This window comes from Elephas maximus, chromosome 4, assembly GCF_024166365.1.
Source record: "Elephas maximus indicus isolate mEleMax1 chromosome 4, mEleMax1 primary haplotype, whole genome shotgun sequence".
NCBI classification, from domain to species: Eukaryota; Metazoa; Chordata; class Mammalia; order Proboscidea; family Elephantidae; genus Elephas; species Elephas maximus.
This window is the reverse complement of record NC_064822.1, coordinates 147,966,920-147,993,314: the sequence shown is the minus strand read 5'-3', so window position 1 is coordinate 147,993,314 and position 26,395 is coordinate 147,966,920. Positions and strand designations below refer to the sequence as shown.

General features: G+C 38.8%; 1 long non-coding RNA gene across 1 annotated transcript in view; it reads right to left on the bottom strand.

Moving 5' to 3' along the window:
• Positions 1-26,395, bottom strand: part of LOC126075841 (uncharacterized) — a 52,295-nt gene that overhangs the window by 20,469 nt on the left and 5,431 nt on the right. The gene's annotated exons all lie outside the window — the stretch shown is intronic.

The window sequence follows — 26,395 nt, the reverse complement described above, 5'->3', positions numbered from 1 at the left end:
ATATATATATATATTCCGTAAGCCAGAAGAAAGTTTTCTGAAACAACTGTAGTTTTAAAGATATGATAAAGTTAATTTTTTCATTGAGGGGTACATTTTACTTTCCTTTTTAGCTAATAGTCTTATAAAATATCTTTACTTAGTCAAATATAATGAGGTTGGCATATTTTTGCACTATCACCTTAAATTCACATCAATCATCTCTTCAGAAAGAAAAAAAAAAAAAAACCCAAAAAACCAAACCCATTGCTGACCAGTCGATTCCAACTCATAGTAACCCTATAGGACAGGATAGAATGCCCCACAGAGTTTCCAAGAAGCACGTGGTGGATTCGAACTGCCGACCTTTTGTCTAGCAGCCATAGCACCTAACCACTACACCACAAAGGTTTTCCTCAGAAAGACAAAGCAGCATAAAATAAAAACCTGTACTTTTGAAAAACTGAAGCTTATTATTCAATTTTTTTAGTCTTTTTTGGCCAACCTTTATTAAACCAAAAATTGTTGTTGTTGTTGTTAGGTGCCGTCGAGTGAGTTCTGACTGATAGCGAACCTATACACATAAGAACAAAACACTCAAAAGAACGAAACACTGCCTGGTCCTGTGCCATCCTTACGATCGTTGTTATGCTTGAGCGCATTGTTGCAGCGACTGTGGCAGTCCACCTCATTGAGGGTCTTCCTCTTTTCTGCTGACCCTGTGCTTTAATAAGCGCGATGTCCTTCTCCATGGACTGATCCCTCCTGACAATATGTCCGAAGTATGTAAGATGCAGTTTCGCCACCCTTGCTTCTAAGGAGCATTCTGGTTGTATTTCTTCCAAGACAGATTTGTTCGTTCTTTTGGAAGTCCATGTTATATTCAATATTCTTTGCCAACACCACAATTCAAAAGTGTAATTATTCTTTGGTCTTCCTTACTCATTGTCCAGCTTTCACATGCATATGATGAGACTGAAAATACCATGGCTTGGGTCAGGTGCACCTTAGTCTTTGGTGGCATCTTTGCTTCTCAACACTTTAAAGAGGTCCTTTGCAGCAGATTTGCCCAATGCAATGTGTCTTTTGAGTTCTTGCCTGCTGCTTCCATGGGTGTTGATTGTGGATCCAAGTAAAATGAAATCCTTGACAACTTCAATCTTTTCTCCATTTATCATGATGTTGCTCATTGGTCCAGTTGTGAGGATTTTTGTTTTCTTTATGTTGAGGTGTAATCCATACTGAAGGCTGTGGTCTTTGATCTTCATCATTAAGTGCTTCAAGTCCTCTTCACTTTCAGAAAGCAAGGTTGTGTCATCTGCATAACACAGGGTGTTAATGAGTCTTCCTCCAATCCTGATGCCCCCTTCTTCTTCATATAGTCCAGCTCTTGGGTTATTTGCTCAGCATACAGATTGAATAGGTATGGTGAAAGGATACAACCCTGATGCACACCTTTCCTGACTTTAAACCACTCAGTATCCCCTTGTTCTGTCTGAACAACTGCCTCTCTTAATCTATGTACAGATTGCTCATGAGCACAATTAAGTGTTCTGGGATTTCCATTCTTTGCAATGTTATCCATAATTTATTATGATCCACACAGTTGAATGCCTTAGCATAGTCAATAAAACACAGGTAAACATCCTTCTGGTATTCTCTGCTTTCAGCCAGGATCCATTTGACATCAGCAATGATATCCCTGGTTCCACATCCTCTTCCGAATCTGGCCTGAATTTCTGGCAGTTCCCTGTTGATATACTGCTGCAGCTGCTTTGGAATGATTTTCAGCACAATTTTGCTTGCCTATGATATTAATGATATTATTTGAAATTTCTGCATTCGGTTGGATCACCTCTTGGGAACAGGCATAAATATGGATCTCTTCCAGTCAGTTGGCCTGGAAGCTGTCTTCCAAATTTCTTGGCATAGAAAAGTGAGCATTTCCAGCGCTGCATCTGTCTGCTGAAACATCTCAACTGATATTCCATCAATTCCTGGAGCCTTGTTTTTCCCCAAAGCCTTCAGAGCAGCTTAGACTTCTTCTTCAGTACCATCAGTTCCTGATCATATGCCACCTCTTAAAATGGTTGAACGTCGACTAATTCTTTTTGGTATAATGACTCTGTGTATCCCTTCCATCTTCTTTGGATGCTTCCTGCGTCGTTTAGTATTTTCCCCCTAGAATCCTTCACTGTTGCTACTCAAGGCTTGAATTTTTTCTTCAGTTCTATCAGCTTGAGAAAATTAAGCAATTATTAAATATGTCTAGCTATTTACAGAGTGCAAGTACCTTTGTTATTAATCCATTCTTTTGAGAGTAAAGTGTAATGCTTATTAATGATAGGCTTTTTTGTCCTATAACTATTTGTGTGCACAGTCCTACTTTCCTGGAGCCCTGGTGGTGCAGTGGTTAAGAGCTCAGGCAGCTAATCAAAAGATAGTCAGTTGGAATCCACCAGCCACTCCTTGGAAAGTCTATGAGGCAGTTCTACTCTGTCCTATAGGATTGTTATGAGTTGGAATTGACTCTGTGGCCATGGGTTTAGACCTGCTTTCCTAGCTTTGTGTCCTGGATTACAGTAGTGTCCTTAAGGATGAATAGAAAAACGTACAAAACCTTAATCCCAAAGCAGGAAATAAATTTTACTGTTATAATTATTTTTAATCTGCACAATATACATTTTTTCTCTAAAACACAATTGTCCGTTCTTTTGAATTCAGTTATTTCCACAATCATAAGGGATAATTTTTCAGTTTAAAAATATAAAGATCAATCAGGTTTTCAGTAAACGATGATTCAATATCATAGACTCTTCAGATGTGCACTGAGTTTCAATATTGTGAAATACCAGTATTCTAAAGTATGTAGGAGCAATTCATTCTCATCAATTTAAACATTTAATGAATCTTTAATGTCCGAAGATGAGGTTTTTTAAAAAAGCATAGTTCTGACTGTTTTTAATAGGTAACATCTTTAAAAACCTGCACTTCCACTTTGTAGATTTGCATACAGCAATAACATATAACCAAAAAACCAAACCCATTGCCGTCGCGTTGATTCCGACTCACAGTGACCCTATAGAACAGAGTAGAACGGCCCCAAAGTGTTCCCAAGGAGCAGCTGGTGGACTCGAACTGCTGATCTTTTGGTTAGCAGCTGTTGCAATTAACCACTATGCCACCAGGGCTCTGCAATAATATATAGCTTGCTGCAAAGCATAGTGTGTTAGACTTGAAAACCCAAACACTTATTTTATTATTGGCAGTATAACTTGTCTTTAATTTTGTTCCCAGATTCAAGGTCCACTTCCCGTACATTCATTTCTCAGCCTTCCGAAATCTAGCACCTAGAACAGCGCTTCACATAAGATAGAATCTCGGTGCCTTTTTATTGCATGAGTGAACGAGAATGAGAACGATTTCTTTCCTTGACACTGTAGTAACAATACATTCTTTAAGATAAATTTTGGCTAACCCCTTTTTGACTATAAGCCTGTTGCCTATTTACTCCTTTAATTACTATGAGATGTACTTTTGTTATTGTTATTATTTTATATTTTTTTCTCTTGATACTACTGAAATCCAACAGATCGCAGTGATGGTTAAGGTTGTGCGTCAACTTGGCTGAGCTATGATTCTCAGCGGTTTGACAGTTATGTAATGATGCAGTTTGGCAGTTATACGACATACTTTGGTGGTTTTGTAATGATGTAATTTGGCAGTTATGTAATGGTGTAGTCATCTTTCATGATGTGATCAGCCAATCAGTTGTAAGGGGAGTTTCCTCAGGGGTGTGCCCTGCATCCAGTATATATACGGACGTTCTGGTAAAGCTTGCTTGCTTAGTCTGGATCCTGCATCTGACCTCTCGTTCTTGAGACTTGAGCCAGCACCTACCATATTGCTTGCCAATCTTGGGATTCATCAGCCTCTGCTGCCTGAGCCAGCAGCCTTCCTTCTGACCTGCTGACCTTGGGTTTGTCAGCCCCTGCAGCTATGTGAGTCAAGAGAAGCCTCTAGCCTGACACCTGACGTACAGACTTGGGACTTGACAGCCTCTACAACTGTGTGAGCCATGTTTATATATGTACATTTCACTGGTCTTGCCTTTCAAGAGAACCCAGCCCAAGATAATCTCCTAATAGAGGTAAATGATCACCAGGATAGAATTATTTGTGTTTGTCTTCTTTTATCTTTATTCTTTTCTTTCTGTGTTCAGTCCTCACAGAATCCTTTGCTCCTTCATTTTTTAGGTTCTTTCCTCCTTTCACAATTCATTTATTATGATATCACCATATGCACACTGCTTATGTATGTATGTTCTCTCACTCTTTTTGTAAGTCGTTGCCTGGTTAAACATCCAGGTGTGGCACTTGATTAGTGTCATATCTCTAACTGCTCTCATGGGCTTTCTAACTGATGGCCCAGTTTTGATTTCAAATATATTACATGCTAGAAGGTAGCATAATGTAGATGGAAAAGTACTTAGCTTTTGTTTCTTTTCCCCTCTAGTTCTGCTTTTAACTAGTCATGTGGCAATAGCAAATTACCTGATCTCCCTGGCTTTCAGAGTTCTCTTCTAATAAAATGTTGAATTTTTTGGGTATGATTCCTTAAGGCTCCTTCTAACTTACATTTCAGAGGGTTTGCAATTTAGTCTAAATATCTTTCTTCAAAAATAATTCACCATTAGATAGTTTCATTTTTGTTATTGGTATCCCCATTATTTTACTTTCTAAGCTGAATATCTGAAATTTCCACAAGTCTTTCTTCACCTTGGTCGTTCATTCATTCTTTCTTTTTTCCTTTCTGTCTGTCTGTCTGTCTGTCTCTATCCTTCCTCCATCCCTCCTTTGTTTCTTTGTCTTTCTTGTCCATCATGCCAGTGAAAATTAAGTTTCATTTTAAAGAATGAGCAGCACTTAACCAGTTGGAAAAGGAAAGAAAATGCAACAGCTTATACAAAGTCAGGAGAAACCAGGGCACGTGGTAAATCTTTTTTCCCCATCCTATCATTTTGTATTTGACATTATATGTGCTTTCTTTGGCTTTATATAACTCTTTTTGTTTGTTTTTATGTATTTGGACTGTGACCTGTCTGTCAGTTTGTCATACCATGGTGGCTTGTGTGTTACTGTGATGCTGGAAGCTATGCCACCAATATTTCAAATACCAGCGGGGTCACACATGATGCAGGGGTTTCAGCAGAGCTTCCAAACTAAGGCAGACTAGGACGAAAGGCCTTCTTCCAAAAATTAGCCAATGAAAACCTTATGAATCACAACAGAAGACTGTCCCACTCGCTTGCTTAGTATACATCATCAGAAGGGATCAACTGCTGTAGGAGGACATCATGTAAAGTTCAGGGCCAGCAAGGGTGAGGGAAACCCTCTGTTAGCTGGAATGGCACAACAGCTGCAATTATGGAATCAAAAATGCTGGTGATTATGAGGATGACACAGGACAGAGCAATGCTTCATTCTGTTGTGCGTAAGGTTTCCAGGAGTTAGAGTTGACTTGATAGCAGCTATCTACCTATATAACTGAACTTTAGTATTTTTCTTTATGAGTTCTTTAGGTCTTCCCTATGAGGTGTGGATAATTGTGCTCATGAAGAACAGGTACATATAACTAGAGGTAGTTGTTTGAACAGAGTAAGGGGATACTGAGTGGTTTAATGTTAGGAAAGGTGTGCATCAGGGTTGTATACTTTCACCATACTTATTCAATGTGTATGCTAAGCAAATAATCTGAGAAGCTGAACTATATGAAGAACTCAGTATGAGGACTGGAGGAAGACCCATTAACAACCTGCAATAAGCAGATAACACAACCTTGCTTGCTGAAAGTGAAGAGGACTTGAAGCACTTATTGATGATGATCAAAGACCACAGCCTTCAGTGTGGATTGCATCTCAACATAAAGAAAACAGAAATCCTCACAAGTCGACCAATAAACAACATCATGATAAACAGAGAAAAGACTGACGTTGTCATGGATTTCATTTTATTGGATCCACAATCAATGCCCTTGAAGCAGCACTCAAGAAATTAAACAACGTATTGCATTGGGCAAGGCTGCTCCAAGTGTTTTGAACGGTCTTTAAAGTGTTAAAAAGCAAGTCTTTAAAGTGTTAAAAGTCAAAGATGTCACTTTGAGGACTAAGGTGTGCCTGACTCAAGCCATGATATTTTCATGCAAAAGCTAGACAATGAATAAGGAAGACCAAAGAAGAATTGACACCTTTTAATTATGGTGTTGGTGAAGAATATTGAATATACCATGGACTGCCAGAAGAATGCATAAATCTGTCCTGGAAGAAGTACAACCAGAATGCTCCTTAGAAGCAAGGATGGTGAGGCTCTATCTCACATACTTTGGACATGTTATCAGGAGGGACCAGTCCCTGGAGAAGAATATCATGCATGGCAGAGAGTAAGCAAAAAAGAGGAAAACCCTAAACTAGATCGAGGGACACAGTAGCAGCAACAATGGGCTCAAGGAGGATGGTGTAGGACCAGGCAGTGTTTCGTTTTGTTGTACATAGGGTTGGTATGAGTCAGAACTGACTTGAGGGCACCTAACAACACTGCCGTTAGGTGTGGAATTTCAGCAGTGAACAGGCAGGGTGAAGCAAGTTTACAGGATGTATATGTCAGACATTTTTCTAAATGCTTTTCATATTTATTTATTTATTTTTTGATATTTGAAGGTTGACCAGATACTTGATGATATGAGTGATTTATTGCTAATTATTTAAAATTTGATAGTGGTATTGCAATCATGGTTTTTCCAATACTGTGTGATGAGTGTAAAAGTAAATTTTGTTTTTAATTTTTTTTTACTTTGTTTTCATTTTCTTTAAGCAATAAATCCCCGATGTCCTCCTCAAACCTTGGTAACTACTAATATGCTTTTGCTCTATTCATTTGTCTATTCTGGATATTTGTAAAAGTGGGAGCACATAATATTTGTCTTTTTGTGTTTGGCTTATTTCACTAAGCAAAGTGCTTTTAAGTTTCATCTATGTCAAAGCAAGTATCAGAATGTCATTTCTCTTCATGGATGAGTAACATTTCATTGTATGTATACACCACATTTTGTTTAGCCGTTCTTCTGTGGAAGAACTCTTGAATTGTTTCCACCTTTTGGCTATTATGAATAATTCTGCTATGAACATTGGTATCAAGTGTCTGACTCATTGTTTTCAATTGTTTTGGATGCATAACTAGGAGTGAAATGGGACGTTTAACTTATTGAAAAACTGTTTTCCATAAGGGTTGTACCATTTTAAATTCCCACCAGTAATGGACAATTTTTTCAATTTCTCTACTTCTTCACCAACACTTGGAATTTTACGTAATTTTTTAAATCCTTATAACTATCGTATAAGATAGGTTCTATCATCTGCAATTTACAAAGGAGGCTCAATAAATGTTAAGTGAGCTTCTAAATTTACCACGATTTACTTGAAAAAATCAGAGTACCTCCTGGGTATGTGTGGTTAGGCACTGTATTGTCTGCCTCCCAAGACAATGTGAGGTCAAGGTTAGGAAGACTTGCTCATCTGAAGGAGACACCAGTAATCCAAACCAAAATGTCTAGCTGTATTTGGTAGGGTCCATACAGCAGAAATTGTAGCTTAGAGCCTAGAACTACGTCTGGTAATAGAATTCTTGTTGAAAGGATGGTAGAGCCAGTGAGAATCATCAGAAAGGGTCAATCTGAGAAACATGTCATGAAACAACCAATAGAAATATGCTGACATACTATGTATAGAAAAAGGTAAAAAATTGTTGACTCCAAAAACAAAAAAATGTTTTTTCTTGACATTTGATGAATACCTCTAAAGATCTTACCTTAACCAGATGGATATAAACACCAAAAGTCTCATCTAGCATACAGCAGGTATGGAGCAGGGAACTCCTGGCAGAGGCAATATTTTAGCCAAGTGGGTGCTTGAGCAGTGGATCTAAGGAGATATTTTCAGGTTGGTGAAGAATCCAGTCCAGACACCGTGGGCATAGAAGTGTGCCAAGCTTTAGGAAGATAAGGTCCGTCATAGCTGGCTGGTATTTAGTCCGGATTCTAGCATGCATTTAGGAATACTGATGCAGAATGCTAATTTCGAAGCCCCCCAAATTCCCACAATAAATGTTAAGAAAAGAAGAGGCTAATACCAAACAAGTATATTGGTATATAGGTCTGCAGCAAGACTAAAGTTAGGTCATACCTGCTAACAGAAATGAAATGATTAATAAATTGCCTCCTTTCATTATAGATGACTCAGGGAGTGGGTGAGGCTATGCCTACAAACAGAAGGTCTTTAAAACATGCCACTAGGAAAGACTGTAATTGTCAAGGACAGAGAAATTGAGGCACCTGGGGGATAGCTAAAAAAAAAAAAAAAGTAGGGAAATACGCAGGTGTGAAACTCAAGAGACAGAAGTCTAGGCTAGAGAAAATATTTTAGGTTCCTTAAATTATTGTTCACAAATATTCAGTCCTTTTCCCCAACCTCAATGGGAGAAACATACTTGCTTGCCCCATTATGTGGGGCTTGGCCAAGTGACTTGCTTTGACCAGCAGAGTTTTGCAATAATGACAATTCTAATCGTGGTCTTAAGATGCATCAAGTTTCTGTTTGCCCTCTTTGCACCCTACCTTTTGTCATAAGAACATGTTTTGTCAGCCACAGTCTAATGTGAGAGACATGTGATTTGGCCCTGAATGCACTTTAGAGCCAAAAAAGCCATGTCAATCTAGATAGGGTGACCCCTCCCTCAGCCACCCCTTAGATATATGAGGACACTAATTGTCGTTTTAAGTAACTGGGTTGTGAGGGTGATTTGTTATTTAGCATTATTGTGGCAATAGTTGACTTATTAAACGCTCTTTGCTTTAGCAGTATCTTTCAATCAAATTTCCCTGAAAACAACCAGCCCCTACTATCTATCCCTGTCATGCTATTATTTCTAATTGTGACTTTAATCATACGTTTCATACATCAAAAATTGACAGAGCTGTGTACATAGGTGGATGAACCCATTGTCATTGAGTTGATTCTGACTCATGACAACACCAAGTGTTACTGGCTCCATAGGGCTTTCTTGGCTATAATCTTTATGGAAGCAGTTTGCCAGACTTTTCTTCTCTGGAGCCACTGGGTAAGTTCTAACCACCACCTTTAGGTTAGCGGCTGATGACAAACTGCCTGCATCACCTTAGTGCATTAAAAAAACAACAAATAAAACCTAAACCGTTGCAGTTGAGTCAATCCCGACTTATAAAGACACTATATGACAGAGTAGAAATGGCCCCACAGGGTTTCCAAGGAGTGGCTGGTGGAATTGAACTGCTGACTTTTTTAGTTAGCAGCTGAAGGTCTTAATTGCTGGGCCATCAGGGCTGCAGATAGGTGGATTACTCTCCCCACCCTTCCCCTGTTGCCAGCAAGTGGATTCTGACCCATAGCGACCTTATAGGACAGAGTATAACTGCTCCATAGTGTTTGCAAGGAGCACCTGGTGGATTCAAACTGTCGACCTTTTGGTTGGCAGCTGTAGCTCTTAGCCACTACTACTACCAGGGTTTCTGGGTTTCTGTATAAGGATAATTAAATGATGGGCCCCAGCATAGTTAAATAAAGAGAAAATCTAAATGATGGGAAAAAAAAAAAAAGAACAGAATTTAAGAATCAGCTTGGCTGGGCAGGAAATATAATGCTCAAGTATTACTCATAAGAAAAACATGTACAAATAACCAAGAGATTACACCCTTATTTTAATTAGACTCAGAATAAGGGTGTGTGGAATTAATGGAACAGAAGAATTGCTGGTAGAGTTTTTATAAGACCATACATTCTCTTCTGACTCACAGTGAATTCTCATTTTTATACATATCCCTAAATCCTTTAAAAGCAGAGCATTAAAGTAATGTAAGTTATTAAAAAATGATTGTACACTGCTTTTTCTCGAAAGATGTGGTATTGTATCTCCTACTTCTGAGTAAATTCTGCAAATTAATTTGGTTAAATCCAAAAAGTACCAATACTTATGCATTATTAAATTAAAAGGCCCTGAAATCTATTTTAAAATCCTGAATATTGTTATTTTCAAGGGAAATATAATCTTGACAACACTTCCTACAACAAATAAAACTATTCTAAGAAATTGACAGATTTTTCTAAGTGTGATTGGACTCTGATATACCAATTTAGAATTTAAATATTCCCATGTTTATTACAAAAGACCAAAACAAACCTATTGCCATCGAGCTGATTCTGACTCATAGCCACCCTATAGGACAGAGTAGAACTGTCCCATAAGAGTTTCCAAGGAGCTTCTGGTGGATTCGAACTGCTGACATTTTGGTTAGCAGCAGAAGCACTTAACCACTATGCCACCAGGGTTTCTGTGTTTATTACAGAGTTAGTTTAAATAATTTTTTATATGTTAAATCTGAAACACTTAAACTTTGTTACAATTAGAATTTTTTTTTTTTTTTTTATTACAAGGTACTCGGTATTTCAACACAATTACAATGTGTTCCCTAGGAGGTGTGTCTTCAAAAACACATTCTGTTTCCAGCTTCTCAGCCTCAGCTTGATTGTCTTTCAAGTTCCCTATACTGTTTAAGGGTAGTATCAACTCTCCAGTGATTCAGGCTTTGGATAATAATAGCAAACCCTTAATCTCTTTCAAGAGGAAACCCTGGTGGGGTAGTGGTTAAGTGCTACGGCTGCTAACCCAAAGGTTGGCAGTTTGAATCCACCAGGCGCTCCTTGGAAACCATTTGGGTCAATTCAGCTATGTCCTGTAGGGTCACTATGAGTCAGAATTGACTCAACGGCAATGGGTTTTTTTCTCTTTGAAGAAACTAGGTCTAATTAACCACAAAACCCTTTAGAATTGTCCCCTTTGTGTCTCTCGCAGATGTCCTTTCTTGACATGGTGCAACTCTCCTTAAACCACTGGAAAGGTCACTATAGTGCTTGCATATTCTCAAAAAAATAAAAAACCATTGCTGTAGAGTCAATTCTTACTCATAGTGACCCTATAGGACAAAGTAGAACTGGCCCATAAAGTTTCCAAGGCTGTGAAACTTTACAGAAGCAGACTGCCACATCTTTCTCCCCTGGAACAGCTGGTGGGTTCTAATTGTCCATCTTTTGGTTAGCAGTCTAGCACTTTAACCACTGCATCCACCAGGGCTCTGCATATGCTTAAAAAACCAAAACCAAACCCGTTGCTGTCGAATGGATTCTGACTTATAGCAACCCCCTAGGACAGAGCAGAACTGCTCCATAGGGTTTTCAAGGAGCAGCTGGTAGATTTGAACCACCAACTTTTTGGTTAGCCCTGAATTCTTAACCACTGCACCACCAGGGGTCCTGTATATGCTCTGACTCAAAAAATGTTTACTAGTAGAAAATGACTGAGGGAATGAATGGTTACTTCAAAACTCATGATTACTCACTCAGTTGAAAGCCCTGGTGGCGTAGTGCTTAAGAGCTATAGCTGCTAACCAAACGTTCAGGAGTTGGAACCCACCAGGTGCTTCTTGGAAACCCTATGGGGCAGTTCTACTCTGTCCTGTAGGGTTGCTATGAGTAAGAATCAATCCAACAGCAGTGGGTTGGGTTGGTTGATGGCCTTAAGCTCCAACCCTTAGGGCTGTGATCAAGCAGATCTCCAAGACGTGTTGTCAATACCACTGTAATCTCATCTCTCACTATATCGAACCACAGAACTCACTACACTCTCATGAGGAAAATGTACTTTTATAAGTTTATCTTTTCGTTAATATTTTTCTCTTAATCAGAAATCTATTTCCCTAAATTTTCTACTTGGAAAAATTCAATTTTTCCTGCAGGGCCAATTTCAACTTTATAATACAGTAGTCAAGAGCACAGACTTTGAAGCCAGGCAGTCCGTGTTCAAATTCCAACTCTGCCGTTTATTTAAAAAAATGGTAGCTGAGAAATGTGACCCAAGCTCAAAAAAACTGACAATGGACATCAGTCTTAAAATGACCCACCTTGTTGGAATGGACAAACAAGGATTTTAAACTAGCCATTATAACTAGGCTGAAAGCAATAAAGGAAAAAATTATTAATAAAATGAGAAGAATATAGCAGATAAATATAAACTATAAAAAGAACTAAATGAAAATTTGAAAGCTGAAAAATAAACTACCTGAGAAAAAAACCACTGGCCGTAATTTATCACGGATTGAAAATGTCAGTGGACAGAATTAGTTAACTTGAAGATATGTCGATACAGAAATTTTGCAATCTGAAGAACAGAGACAAAGAAGATAACCAAAGAAATCTAACAAAACCCCAGAAACTGGTGAAAGAATACTAAAATGTCTAACATATGTAAAAATGAAGTCTCAGTAGTAGAGAAAAAATGGAATAAGGCAGAAAAAAATTATAGGAATAAATAATGGCTAACAATTTTCAAACTTATGGAAAAACATAAATTTACAAATTTAAGGATCTCACTGGAATACAAACAGGATGTGCATTATAAAAAAAAAAAATCTTTACCTGAGTACATCATAGTCAAACTGTGATAAATAGAAAATCTTGGAATCAGAGAAAACAAAACGTTATATACCAAACTCCAAACCCATTGTCATCAAGTTGATCTATTCATAGAGACTCTAAAGGACAGAGTAAAGCTGTCCTATAGGGTTTCCAAGACTGTAATCTTTACAGAAGCTGACTGCCTCATCTTTCTACCACAGACCACTGACCTTTTGGTTAGCAGCCAAGTCCTTAACAACTGAGGCACCAGGGCTCCTACATTATATGCAGGGGAATGATTATTCAAATAACTCTTCACTTTTCATTAGAAACTATGGGGAGAAGGAGAGGGCAGCTCAACAACCTTTTTAAAGCTCTAGAAGAAAATTACAGACCAATATTCCTCTGGAGTATAAACTCAAAAATTCTTGACAAAATCTTAGCACATTAAATCCCGTGCTATATAAAAAGGGATGACACATCGTGATCAAGTGGGATTTACCTCAGTTTTATCATCCCTCTAGGCTTAAAATGAGCCATCACAGAGGCCGAAAGGGGGGACCTATCATCAAGAAAAAAGATCCAAGAGTGGGTTACGTCCTTTGGACCTGGAGTCCTTGCACTGAGAACCTCCTAGACCCAGGAGACAGAGAGAGAGAGAGCTATAATACCAGAGATGGCACAAAAAGGCGAGAAGCAGCAGCCGAGAAATGGTGGCAGCAGAATCAGGAAACTGGTGTGAAATGGTGCAGTGGGCTTTCTGGCCCACAGAGCAGGGTAGTTACAGTGGGTGTTATGAGAGTGAGAGAACTGAGATCCTTCTGGCAGGGGGCTTCCTGGTAGAGTAGGGTGCCACTTATAGGTGGAATTAAAGAGTGTTATAATGTTTTCCTGAGCAGGGCAGAGGCCAGGCCCAGGGGCCCATGGACCCAGGGGCCAAGTGACAAGCCTACCAGTTTGCGTGGCAGAAAAGCTGTCCTGACTGAAGAACTGTACCCTGCATCATTCCCGATCCTGACTTGTAACCTGTTACTTCCCTAAGAAACCCCGTAATCATGAGCATTGTCTGTGAGTTCTGTGTGGCTACTGCAATGAATTATCGAACCCAGCAGAGAACTAGAGAGTGCTGTGGAGGGACGGCAGGTGTCAGATGGGTAAATAGGTTGGAGAGTGGAGGTATGTCTGACGTCCATCTCATATGAATCAGCCTTGTGCTGATGCTGATCTTGATTCTCTTCTTCCCCTTGAAAAGTCAAGTGGGAAGATCTGATGACATGCACCACACCCTTTTTACAGTGTGACTGTTAATACACAGAATTAGTTGGAAGTAAACTTCTTTTTTAATTTGAGAGTTATTCCAGTCTAAAGAGACATTGTTTGTGAAGCAAAAACTTTCTATAGGGAGGAATAAGACAGAGAAATTTCCTCATATTCCAATGTCCATTTCAGATGTGGCCAAAGGTGATAAGGAAAAAGGAAAGACATCCATTAAAGAATGTGGAACTCATAAACAATGGAGGAAAAAAGACAAGGATGCTACTCCCAGGCTTTCTACAGAACATTTTTGCACCAAGAGTTAGGACACTTAACCACGTTATCCCAGTGGCATTTCAGAATTGCTTTGGACCACTGACTACTCTAAATAGCAGTGTTCAATGACGTATTATCCCTATTCCACCACTGCATGTTATATTTCAGTTGTGGAGATGGAGGAATGCTGAGGGACAGAAAATTTGCCTCCCCACCCCCCTCCCGTGGGTCTCCAGATTAAGAACTACCATACCTGGACTTGAAATGGTTTGTATAATGCAAAGTGAATGATGTGACACACACCACATCTGAGCAGAAGTTTTATCTGCATTTGCATGGTTCACTTTGTCCTCTTGTTCTTCCCTTCTGCTAAGAGGATGTGTATGTTCCACATAAGGTCTGCTCCTTTAGCCAAGTTTCCAGAATGAGAGGACACATGGAGCAGAGTTGAGTAGAGCCAAGTAGAGCAGAGCAAAATGCAGTTGCTTGATATGTAATCTGAGTGAAAAATAAATGGCATGTTTGTAAGCAACCGAGATTATTGGGTGGCTAGTTATACAGAAGCAGCCCTGGTGGCATAGTGGTTAAGAGCAGGTCAGCAATTCAAACACACCTGGGGCTCCTTGGAAACTGTATCAGGCAGTTCTACTCTGTCCTTTAGGGTTGCTGTGAGTCAGAATTGACTCCACAGCCACGGGTTTGGGCTTTTTTTTTTTTCTTTTTTGGTTTCATTGTACAGCAAAGCTAATACAAGAATAGCTAGGGAGCAGATTTTTAAAGTATAAAATGATATTACATACAACTCTCTGTTTGAAATTTGATTGAAATAATGAATTATCTCTGGAAAAAAATTTCCAAAATGAGTAAATCTAAATAGGCATATTTCAAAGAAGATCTCGAAAAGTATGTGGAAGAATTTTCTCCCAAAGAATACTAGGCCTAGATGGTTTTACAAATCAATTTATTTCAGTTTTCCAAAGAGTAGATACTTTGAAGAAGATATATACACAGTATTCAAAAATTTAGAAAAATGTAAAATCTTCCTATTTTGTAAAATCAGTACAGCCATAATACTAACCTGAACATACGTGTATATAAAGACTCGTAAATCATTCTCAGATATAGATAAAGGTGCTGTGCCTACTGGATTGTCCATGAATTCAATATCACTATTATTTCATCCTAATGCTGGGCACTACATTTCTAAGAATCCCTTTTCTTGCCAATGAAAGGAAACACGTGTGGGATTTTTTGAAGAAAGAAGTGAAGTGTTAAGTCAGCATTCTCAGGAGGTCATGGCAGCCAGATGTGATGGCTTCTTGGACTTGCCTGTGAGTTTGGGAATCCCTACCTGATACATTGCTTGAAGCTGAAGTTGTGAGGGAATAGTTCCCTGATTCTGTAGCTGTAGCACTCTAGATCTTCCATGAAACATTCTGTAAATCCTAATTCCTATTTTTAATATCTCATTCCTATAATATTTGCAGTGGCTCTGCATTGCTGACCAACCAAGACTAGTAAAAATGTTCATACCAGAATCACTCCAGGGGAACAGGACCATAAGGAAGGGAATCTGAAATTGATTCCAGAACCTGCTTAGGTTTAAAGGCTCCAGTGACTCCCCTATCAGTGATAAAAGAGGCTCTGATAGTATTCCCAGCATTAGAAAAGAGACATAGGACCAGTGGCAAAGTGGGTGTTGGAAGTATCACTGAAGTTTGACTTGGAAGGCTGAAGTCAAGCAACAGAAATTACAAATTTGCAATAAATAACCCTTAAATCTAAATATTTGATCTGGATTTCAATTGTTACTCTTTAATTATAAATCTGTTTTATATGAAAATAATAGATATTTCTAAAACAATGTATTTCAAGTGCTGTGCTAAAAATTAATTTAGATCTACAGTTACTTGAAGATCCTAAAACAAAATGTTTTACAGTATTTTTGCATGCATGTGATATATTCAAATTCTCTTGGCTCCATGATTTCTCATTTATTTCTAAAATTATTACTTTAATTCAAAGTGATACCTGCTCATTGAGTAAATTTTAAACCTATATACTTTTACATGATAAAGTTCTGGTAAAGTCCCTATGTTCTACTTTCTGTCAATATTACAGCCTAGAAGTAAATATTTTAACTGTCGATATGTATCCTTCCAAAATTTATGTATATGTGTATACAGACAACGTATGCTTTTTTTTAGTGTTGTTGTTTTTAAAATGTAACTAGTAATTGTCTTTCTCACTGAAGCTTAACCAGAACCACCCAAGAAAACTAGGTTTGCCCTGGGGCCCTATCAAATTAATAGTTAAGCACTTAGAACATCTATAGGCTCTTCTGTGCTTTAATCAGGAGCCCTAGTGGTGCAGCAGTTAAAGCACTCAGCTGCTAACCAAAAGGCTGGCTGTTTGTTTGAACCCACCTGCTGCTCTGCGGGAGAAAGACATAGTAGTCTGTTTCTATAAAGATTTACAGCCTTGCAGCCTTGGAAACTCTATGGGGCAGTTCTACTCTGTCCTATACGGTCATTATGAGTCGGAATCAACCAGATGGCAATTTTTTTTTTTTAATGATTTAATCAGTGGTTCTCAATCTTTGCGTGTATCCAAATCACTGAAGAACTTATTCAAACACAGGTTATTGGCCACTCCCCCAGAGTCTCTTATTCAGTCTGTCTGGGGTGGGAGTACATTTGCCTTTCTAACAAATTTCCAAGCGATGTTGGTTCAGGGGCCACATTTTAAGAAGACTTTGTAAATATTTAGGAATACTCTCATTAATATTTCTGAGTATTTGATATTATTTGCTTACATTATTTTAAAAAATAATGTATTAATGAATACATTTTTCCTTGGTTTACTTGTTATTACGCAATTGCAACTATTACTCAGGGTTTAAAGAGCTCTCATAAATCTGTTATATTTTACTGCATTGTAGCCGCATTCACAAGTTTAGGAATATTGGAGATGTAGGAATACATCCTTCCAAAGTATTGACGGTAAATTGAACATGATAAAGTATGCATCGATTAGCAAAAAAGGAAGAACCATTTCCTAAATATTGTTTGACTAACTAGTTAACAATTAGGGGAAAAAGTTGTCTATTAGCACTTGACACCAAACTAAATTCCAAAAGGATGAAAGACATTATACATACATATATATGTGTGTGTGTGTGTGTGTGTGTGTGTATACACATTACATATATATGTGATATACATATGAAAGCCATTATATATTTTACATATATATATATATATATATATATATATACAGCTGTTGTTTGTGTTGAGTCAATTCCATCCTATAGGACGTAGAACCACCCCATAGGGTCTCCTATCTTTAGAGGAGAAGATCCCAGGTCTTTTCTGGTGGGTTTGAACCACCGACCTTTTGGTTAGCACTCAAGTGCTTAACCATTGCACCACTCAGGTTCCGTGTGTGTGTGTGTGTGTGTGTGTGTACAGTAAAACTTGCAAAAGCTAGAAACTGTGTAAGGCATAAATCTGTCAACCTGACAGAGAAAGAAAAACAAGACACTTATCAAGTTCTGGGTCTCACAGGAAGTTTCACTGTACATACATAGAGTAAGTCCCAGGGTTATAAATGTCTGATTCATGGACAACTCATACTTGCCCTTTAATGTTTTATAAATTTGCTTCTCACGTTGAAACAGGGCTTCAAACCAGTTCAAACTGGTTTTGTCATGGCCGATGAAGTGAAACCAAAAGTGACTCAAATTTTTACAATTTGAGTGATCCAGAACGATAACCGGAATGAGAAAAATTACGGGTCAAGCCCTGGAACAGGAGACTCTGAAGAGGTGTAGAGAGCCCTTCCAGGAGCCTAATGCATGAGAATGGATTATCGGAAGGACTGTGGAGAGTGACACACATTCAAAGCGGTGTGGTAGGCCACCACCTGTAACCATCTTTGTTTCTGACTCTTCTGCTCAAAATCCAATGGGCAAGAGATTTGTTTGCTATGCAACACATATGCTGCCCTTGTTTTCTAAAAGGGTGATTAAAGTTTCTAGCAGATCTTTGTTGGCTGGGCCATGATTCTCCGGTGGTTTGGCAGTTATGATACAGTTTGATAGTCATATAATGATGTGATCATCTTCACAGTGAGGTTTAATATAATGTGATCACCTCCATGACAGGATCTTCTGTGAGTGGCCAATCAGTTGAAAGGGAGTTTCCTTGGAGGTGTGGCCTGCATCCAATATGGGTGTACTTTCTAGCAAGGCTCATGGGCTTTGGCTCGCTCTGGATCCTGCAGCTGGCTCCTGTTCACGTGAGCTCCAGTTCTTGGGACTTGAGCTAGCAGTTTACCTGCCATCTTGCCTGCCGATCTTGGGATTCATTGGTATTCACAGTCTGTGAGCCACAGCCTTGCTGGCTGACTTGCCAATCTTGGGTTCATCAGTCACAAACTTCCAGCCTGACCCACAGACTTGGGACATTCCAGCCTCTAAAACCACATGAGCCGTTTCCTTAATATAAACCTCTGTTTCTATATATTTATACACTTTACTGGTTTTGCTTCTTTAGAGAACCCAGCCTAAGATACTCCAGTTCACCCAAATTTTAAAAATTCCAGTCTGCTCCACTGTTGCTTCCTTGGCCATGACTGAACTGAGAAGGACAAGTTCAAAGCCCTGCTTTGAAACATTTGAACCAGAGTTTCTAACTGGTTAGTTCCAGTTCGAACCCTTGCTGAGAATTTGCATTTCTTCCCCAGATACACAGAATCAGAATTTACATTTTAACAAGATCTCCAGGTGATTCTTACGTATAATGAATTTTGAGAATCACTGCTCTAGTAGAAAAGAGCCCTGGTAGTGTAGGGGTTAAAGTGATTGCTAACTGAAAGGGTGGTGGTTTGAAACCACCAGTGGCTCTGTGGAAGGAAAAATGTGGCAGTCTGCTTCTGTAGAGATTTACAGCCTCTGAAACCCTCTGGGGTCTCTAAGAGTCAGAATCGACTCGACAGCAGTGAGTTTGGTTTGGTCCCTAGCCAGCAGCATCAGCACTGACTGGGAACTTGTTAAAAATGCAAATTTTCAGCAGAGGTTCAAACCTAAAGAAACCCTTTGAAGCCCTAGATTGAACCAGCCTCTACTTGCAACTGTTTCTTCTCATTTTAAGTCATGCCAAATCAGCAAATGAAGGTCCCAAAAGCTCTACTCCATCCACATCATTAAGGTCAACTCTACTTTGAAGAGGCAGCTCTTCTTCAGTCATCTTTTGAATGCCTTCCAACCAGAGGGGCTCATCTTCTGGCACTATATCAATGTTCTGCTGCTATTCATAAGGTTTCACCAGCTAAATCTTTTCAGATGTAGACTGCCAGGTCCTTCTTCCTAATCTTAGTATGGAAGCTCAGCTGAAACCTGTCCACCATGGGTGATCCTGCTGGTGTTTGAATACTGGTGGCATAGCTTCCAGCATCACAGCAACATGCAAGCCCCCATCATATGACAAACTGACAGACACATGCAACATCAGCAAACATCCACTAATAATTGGAACCTAGAATGTATGAAGTATGAACCTAGGAAAACTGGAAAATTGGAAGCTGTCAAAAATGAAATGGAATGCATAAACATCGATATCCTAGGCATTAGTGAGCTGAAATGGACTGGTATTGGCCATTTTGAATTGGACAATTACGTGGTCTACTATGACGGCAACAATCACTTGAAGAGGAATGGCATCGCATTCATCGCCAAAAAGAACATTTCCAGACTTATCCTGAAGTACAACACTGTCAGTGATAGGATAATATCCATATGCCTACAAGGAAGACCAGTTAATACAACTATTATTCAAACTTACGCACCAACCACTAAGGCCAAAGGTGAAGAAATTAAAGATGTTTACAAATTTCTGCAGTCTGAAATTGATCAAACATGCAATCAGGATGCACTGACAATTACTGAAGATTGGAATGCAAAAGTTGGAAACAATAGTTGGAAAATATGGCCTTGGTGATAGAAACAATGCTGGACGTTGCATGATAGAATTTTGTGAGACCAACAACTTCATTGGAAATACCTTTTTTCACCAACATAAATGGCAGCTATACACGTGGACCTTGCCAGATGGAATACACAGGAATCAAATCAACAACACCTGTGGGAAGAGATGATGGAAAAACTCAACATCATCAGTCAGAACAAGGCCAGGGGCTCACTGAGGAACAGACCATCAATTGCTCATATCAAGTTTGAGTTGAAACTGAAGAAAATTAGAACAAGTCAAGGAGAGCCAAAGTAAGACCTTGAGTATATCCCACCTGAATTTAGAGACCATCTCAGGAAGAGATTTGGTGTGTTAAACTCTAATAACCAAAGACCAGAGAAGTTATGAAATAATATCAAGGACATCATACATGAAGAAATCAAGAGGTCATTAAAATGACAAGAAAGACCAAAATGGATGTCAGAAGAGACTCTGAAACTGCTCTTGAATGTCGAGTAGCTAAAGTGAAAGGAAGAAATGATGAAATAAGAGTTGAACAGAAGCTTTCAAAGGGCAGCTCAAGAAGACAAAGTATTATAACGACATGTGCAAAGACCTGGAGATAGAAAACCAAAAGAAAGGAACACGCTCTGCATTTCTCAAGCTGAAAGAAGTGAAGAAAAAATTCAAGCCTTGAGTTGCAATACTGAAGAATTCTGTGGGGAAGATATTAAATGACTCAGGAAACATCAAAAGAAGATGGAATGAATACACAGAGTCACTACATCAAAAAGAACTGGTTGACGTTCCACCATTTCAGGAGGTACTATATGAGTAGGAACCAATGGCACTGAAGGAAGAAGTCCAAGCATTGAAGGTATTGGTAAAAAACAAGGCTCCAGAAATTGAAGGAATACCATCTGAGATGTTTGAACAAATAGATTTAATACTGGAAGTACTCACTTGTCTATGCCAAGAAATCTGGAAGATAGCTACCTGGCCAAACAATAGGAAGAGATCTATGTGTATGCCTATTTCTAAGGAAGATGATCCAACCAAATGAGGAAACTATTCAACAATATCATTAATATCACACAGAAGTAAAATTTTGCTGAAGATCATTCATGAGCGGCTCCAGCAGTGAAGCAATAGAGAACTGCCAGAAATTCAAGCCAAATTCAGAAGAGGATATGGAACCAAGGATACCATTGTTGATGTCAGATGGATCCTGGCTGAAAGCAGAGAATACCAGAAAGATGTGTACCTATGTTTTATTGACTAAGCAAAGGCATTTGACTGTGTGGATCATAACAAATTATGGATAACATTGCAAAGAATGGGAATTCCAGAACACTTAATTGTGCTCATGAAGAACCGTACATAGATCAAGAGGCAGTCTTTTGAACAGAACAAAGGGATACTGCATGGTTTAAACTTAGGGAAGGTGTGCATCAGGGTTGTATCCTTTCACCATACCTATTCAATCTGTATCCTGAGCAAATAATCTGAGAAGCTAGGCTATATGAAGAAGAACACGGCATCAGGATTGGAAGAAGAATCATTAAGAACCTGCGTTATGGAGATGACACAACCTTGCTTGCTGAAAGTGAAGAGGACTTGAAGCACTTATTGATGAAGATCAAAGACCACAGCCTTCATTATGGATTACACCACAACGTAAAGAAAACAAAAATCCTCACAACTGGACCAATAAGCAACATCATAATAAAAAGGGAAAAGATTGAAGTTGTCAGGAATTTAATTTTACTTGGATCCACAATCAACACCCATGGAAGCTGCAGTGAAGAAATCAAAAGACGCACTGCATTGGGCATATGTGCTGCAAAAGACATTTTTAAAGTGTTAAAAGGCAAAGATACCACTTTGAAGACTAAGGTACACCTGAACCAAGGTATGGTGTTTTCAATCACTTCATATGTATGTGAAAGCTGGATGATGGAAAAGGAAAGCCGAAGGAGAACTGACATCTTGTGATGTTGGAGAAGAATATTGAATATATCATGAACTGCCAAAAGAACAAACAAATCTGTCTTGCAAGAAGTATAACCAGAATGCTCCTTAGAAGCAAGGATCACAAGACTATGTCTCACATACTTTGGACCTGTTGTCAGGAGGGATCAGTCCCTGGAGAGGACCATCATGCTTGGTAAACTACAAGGTCAGTGAAAAAGAGGAAGACCCTCAATGAGATGGGCTGACATAGTGGCCGCAACAATGGGCTTAAGCATGACAATGATTGTGAGGATGGCGCAGGGCCAGGCAGCGTTCTGTTCTGCTGTACATAGAGTTCCATAAGTCGGAACTGACTCAGTGGTACCTAACAACAATTACTTGCAACAAATTCCCCATCACAATCACCTTCGCTTGCTGCACGTGCAGCTTTTAAACCATTAAAAAGGCTTCGAGCCTTTTCTTGCACTAACCAAAAACCAAGCCTGTTGCAGTCGAGTTGATTTGGACTCGCAACAACCCTGCAGGACAGAACAGAACTGCCCCATAGGGTTTCCAAGGAGCTGCTGCTAGGTTTTAACCTGTGAACCTTTTGGTTAGTAGTCAAGCTCTCAACCACTGTGCCACCAGGACTCCTACTTGCACTAATGTTAGATAAGAACCGTACGCACCTTTTCTGACTTACCTACAAATTCAACTTAAAGACACACTTAGGAATGGATATCCTTTGTAACCAGGGAACAACCTGTATACACATACCTGTACTATTTTTGATGTTAGGTACCATCGAGTCAGTTCCAACTCATAGCAACCCTATGCACAACAAAACAAAACAGTTCCCTGTCCTGAGCCATCCTCACAATCACGGCTATGTTTGAGCCCACTGTTGCAGCTACTGTGTCAACCCATCTCATTGAGGGTCTTCCTCTTTTTCGCTGACCCTCTGCCTTACCAAGCATGATGTCCTTTTCCAGGTACTGGTTCCTCCTGATAACATGTCCAAAATACACGAGATGAAGTCTTGCCATCCTCGCTTCCAAGGAGCACTCTGGCTTTACTTCTTTCAAGACAGACTTGGTTCATCTGGCAGTCCTTGGTATATTCAATATTTTTCTCCTGCACCATAATACAAAGGCATCAATTCTTCAGTTTTCCTGATTTGTTATATATATATGTATGTATACATATATATAACTATTCTATATATTATTCTGCATGTTGAAGGTTTTGTTGGTATATACCATTGATTGTGTTAAAGAAATTCTTTTTCATTTGCTGGTTTACTAAGAGTTTTTAAATCATGAATTATTTCATTCAACGAATATTTGTTTGGAACTTATTATATGGTGGATTCCCGGTGGCGCAATGGTTAGGAGCTTGTCTGGTAACCAAAAAGTCAGCAGTTCGATTACACCAGCCACTCCTAGGAAACCCTGTGGGGCAGTTCTACTCTGTCCTATAGGGTCTCTATGAGTCAGAATCGACACGACAGCAGAGGGTTTTATTATATAGCAGACATAATTACAGGTGCTTGAAATACATAAACTCCAGTGGGATACGGCAGAGGGAAGCAGACAATTCACAATAAGGATAATACATAGGTAAATTATATAGTATGCTAGAAAATAATACATTGTATAGAAAAAAAAAAGCCTTGGTGGCACAGTGGTTAAGCGCTTAGCTGCTAACCGAAAGGTCAGTGGTTCAAACCAACCAGCCCATTAGCTGCTTCACAGGAGAATGATGTGGCAGTCTGCATCCATAAAGATCATAGCCTTGGAGACCCTATGGGGTCGTTCTACTCTGTCCTATAGGATCAGTAGGAGTTGGAATCAATTCGATGGCCATGGCTACAAGAAAAAAAGAGAGAAAAAAGTAGAGTAGTCAAGGGGTGTCGGGAGGGTCAAGAGAAGAAGGATGGAGTGCAGTTTCAAATAGGGTGGTCAGACTAGGCTTCAATGAGATTGGACCAAAGACTTGAAGGACTTGAAGGGATTAGCCTTGTGGATATTGGGAGGTGAAGGTGTGTTCCAGGCAGAAGAGTCATTAGTTAATGAAAAAACCCTAAGGGAGGAGTGCATCCAGCATGCACTAGATATTTTAGGGTTACATACGCTTTTTTTTTTTTTTTATAGGCTTTGGTTTCATAAAAATTTTGAGATCATATATCAACTAACATTTGATATGGAAGATACTATAATAAAAATTTATTAGAATGAAAAAAAATTCCCACAATATACCACATATACAGAAATGTAGGAAAATGAATTAATCTAATCTCATGATATGTAGATATGAATTGATCTCAATATTTTCCTTTAGTGTTATGGATATAGGGCCGTTTTGAGTCAGAATCGACTCTATGGCACTGGGTTTTTTTTTAGGTTATTATGGATTAAAAAAAATTTGAGGGGGTAACCACTGAATTGTTTTTCTTAACTCTGGTGCTACATCTTTGTAAGTTTTTGCAGAATATTTCCACTCTGTGCCATTTAGGAAATGCTGGGGTGGAAACCTTAGTGAGTCAGATTCCCTCTATCTCCCACGTCAAAGAGAATACTCACTTAATCTCTCCTTCTGACCTTTTATCAGATTTTTTTTTTAAAATGAAAATTGAAATGTTAATTACCTAAAAGTAGGTATCAAGTTCAGAAATTGATTTAGATAAGGGCAGGTATTTATTTATAGTATCTAACAGATGTCTCATGACTGTGTAACCTTGGACAACTGAAATCTCAGCTTTCTCTTCTGCAATGTTGAGCTAAAACATTATACCTGTCCCATAAAGTCTATGTAAGGATTAAGTAAACTAAGACATATAAATTATTTTACACATCGTCAAGGCACATAATTAATGTTGAATCAATAGTTGCTAATATTATTAAACTCACTGTGGCCAAAAAGACTACAGTCCCTTCACTGCTGCTAGCCCCCTTCTGTGTGCTGCCTCTTCTTTCCACACAACTACCATGTGGTCATTTTTCCACTGTGTCAGAAAAAGCCTCCAACTATTGTTAGTTTAAAAGGTATAAGCAACTGAACTTTAAATCTTCAGAGCGTCTTCTGTTTTAAAATTTTGAAAACATTTTACTTCTGTGGCTGGAGTTACAAGTCTCTCCTTTCAGGGTCTTTCCACCCACAGATAGATTACCCAAAAAGCAAGGTAAGCACATGCTTAGGGCTTCAACAAAACAGGGACACCAGTTGTCCAAAGCAAAGACCCATAGATGCCAAGCAGACAGGACGCAAGGAAAAGTGAGTGCACAATGATTCAAGAAAGACCCGATTCATTATCCTTGTTATGTATGGAAGTAGATATTGTTCTGCAGCTTATTTATGACAAAATCATTAAAGAATTTGTAAGAGCAAACAATAGAAAAGAGTGCTTTTATTATAACGTGTTAGAGATGAAAGATCTATTTAAAAATAAAATACAGGAATTTGTAATATTTGTTTTCTGATCATTAAATTTTCTTTTCAAACATCTTTTCATTTGTTCATTTATAATTATAGCATTTATTATGAAACAGGTATCAAAATTGAAGTACGAGCCGTTTAAAGTAAAATTGGTGAGAGCCAATTTTTCCTTGTGGGAGATCAACAGAATTTTACATTTATTGTTGAAATGCCTAAGTTCACTGATTTGTTTTCTTTGTTGTAGAATGTGTGGAATATTGTTTTTGTAGAAAATGTGGTTGTTGTTCTTATTAAAAAAAAAACAAAACTTTTTTTTTCTTCTTATTAGGTGCCATCAAGTCAGTTCCCACTCACAGTGACCCTATGTACAACAGAACGAACACTGCCCAGTCCTGAGCCATCCTCACTCGCGATTGTTATGCCTGAGCCCACTGTTGCAGCTACTGTGTCAGTCCATCTCATTGAGGGGCCTCTTTGTTTTCATTGACCTTCTAATTTACCAAGCATGATGTCCTTCTCCAGGGACTGGTCCCTCCTGATAACATGTCCAAAGAAGTCTCTCCATCCTTGCTTCTAAGGAGTATTCTGGCTGTACTTCTTCCAAGACAGATTTGTTCATTCTTTTGGAAGTCCATGGTATATTCCATATTCTTTGCCAACACCATAATTCGAAGGCATCAATTCTTCTTCAATTTTCCTTATCCATTGTCCAGCTTCCCCATGGATATGAGGTGACTGAAAACACCCTGGCTTGGGTCAGGCACACCCTAGTCCTCCTTTGCTTTTTAACACTTCACAGAGGTCTTTTGCAGTAGATTTGCCCAATGCAATGCATCCTTTGATTTCTTGACCACTGCTTCCATGGGCGTTGATTGTAGATCCAACTAAAATGAAACCCTTGGCAACGTCAGTATTTTCTCCATTTATCACAATGTTGCTTATTGGTCCAGTTGTGAGGATTTTTGTTTCCTTTATGTTGAGGTGTAATCCACAC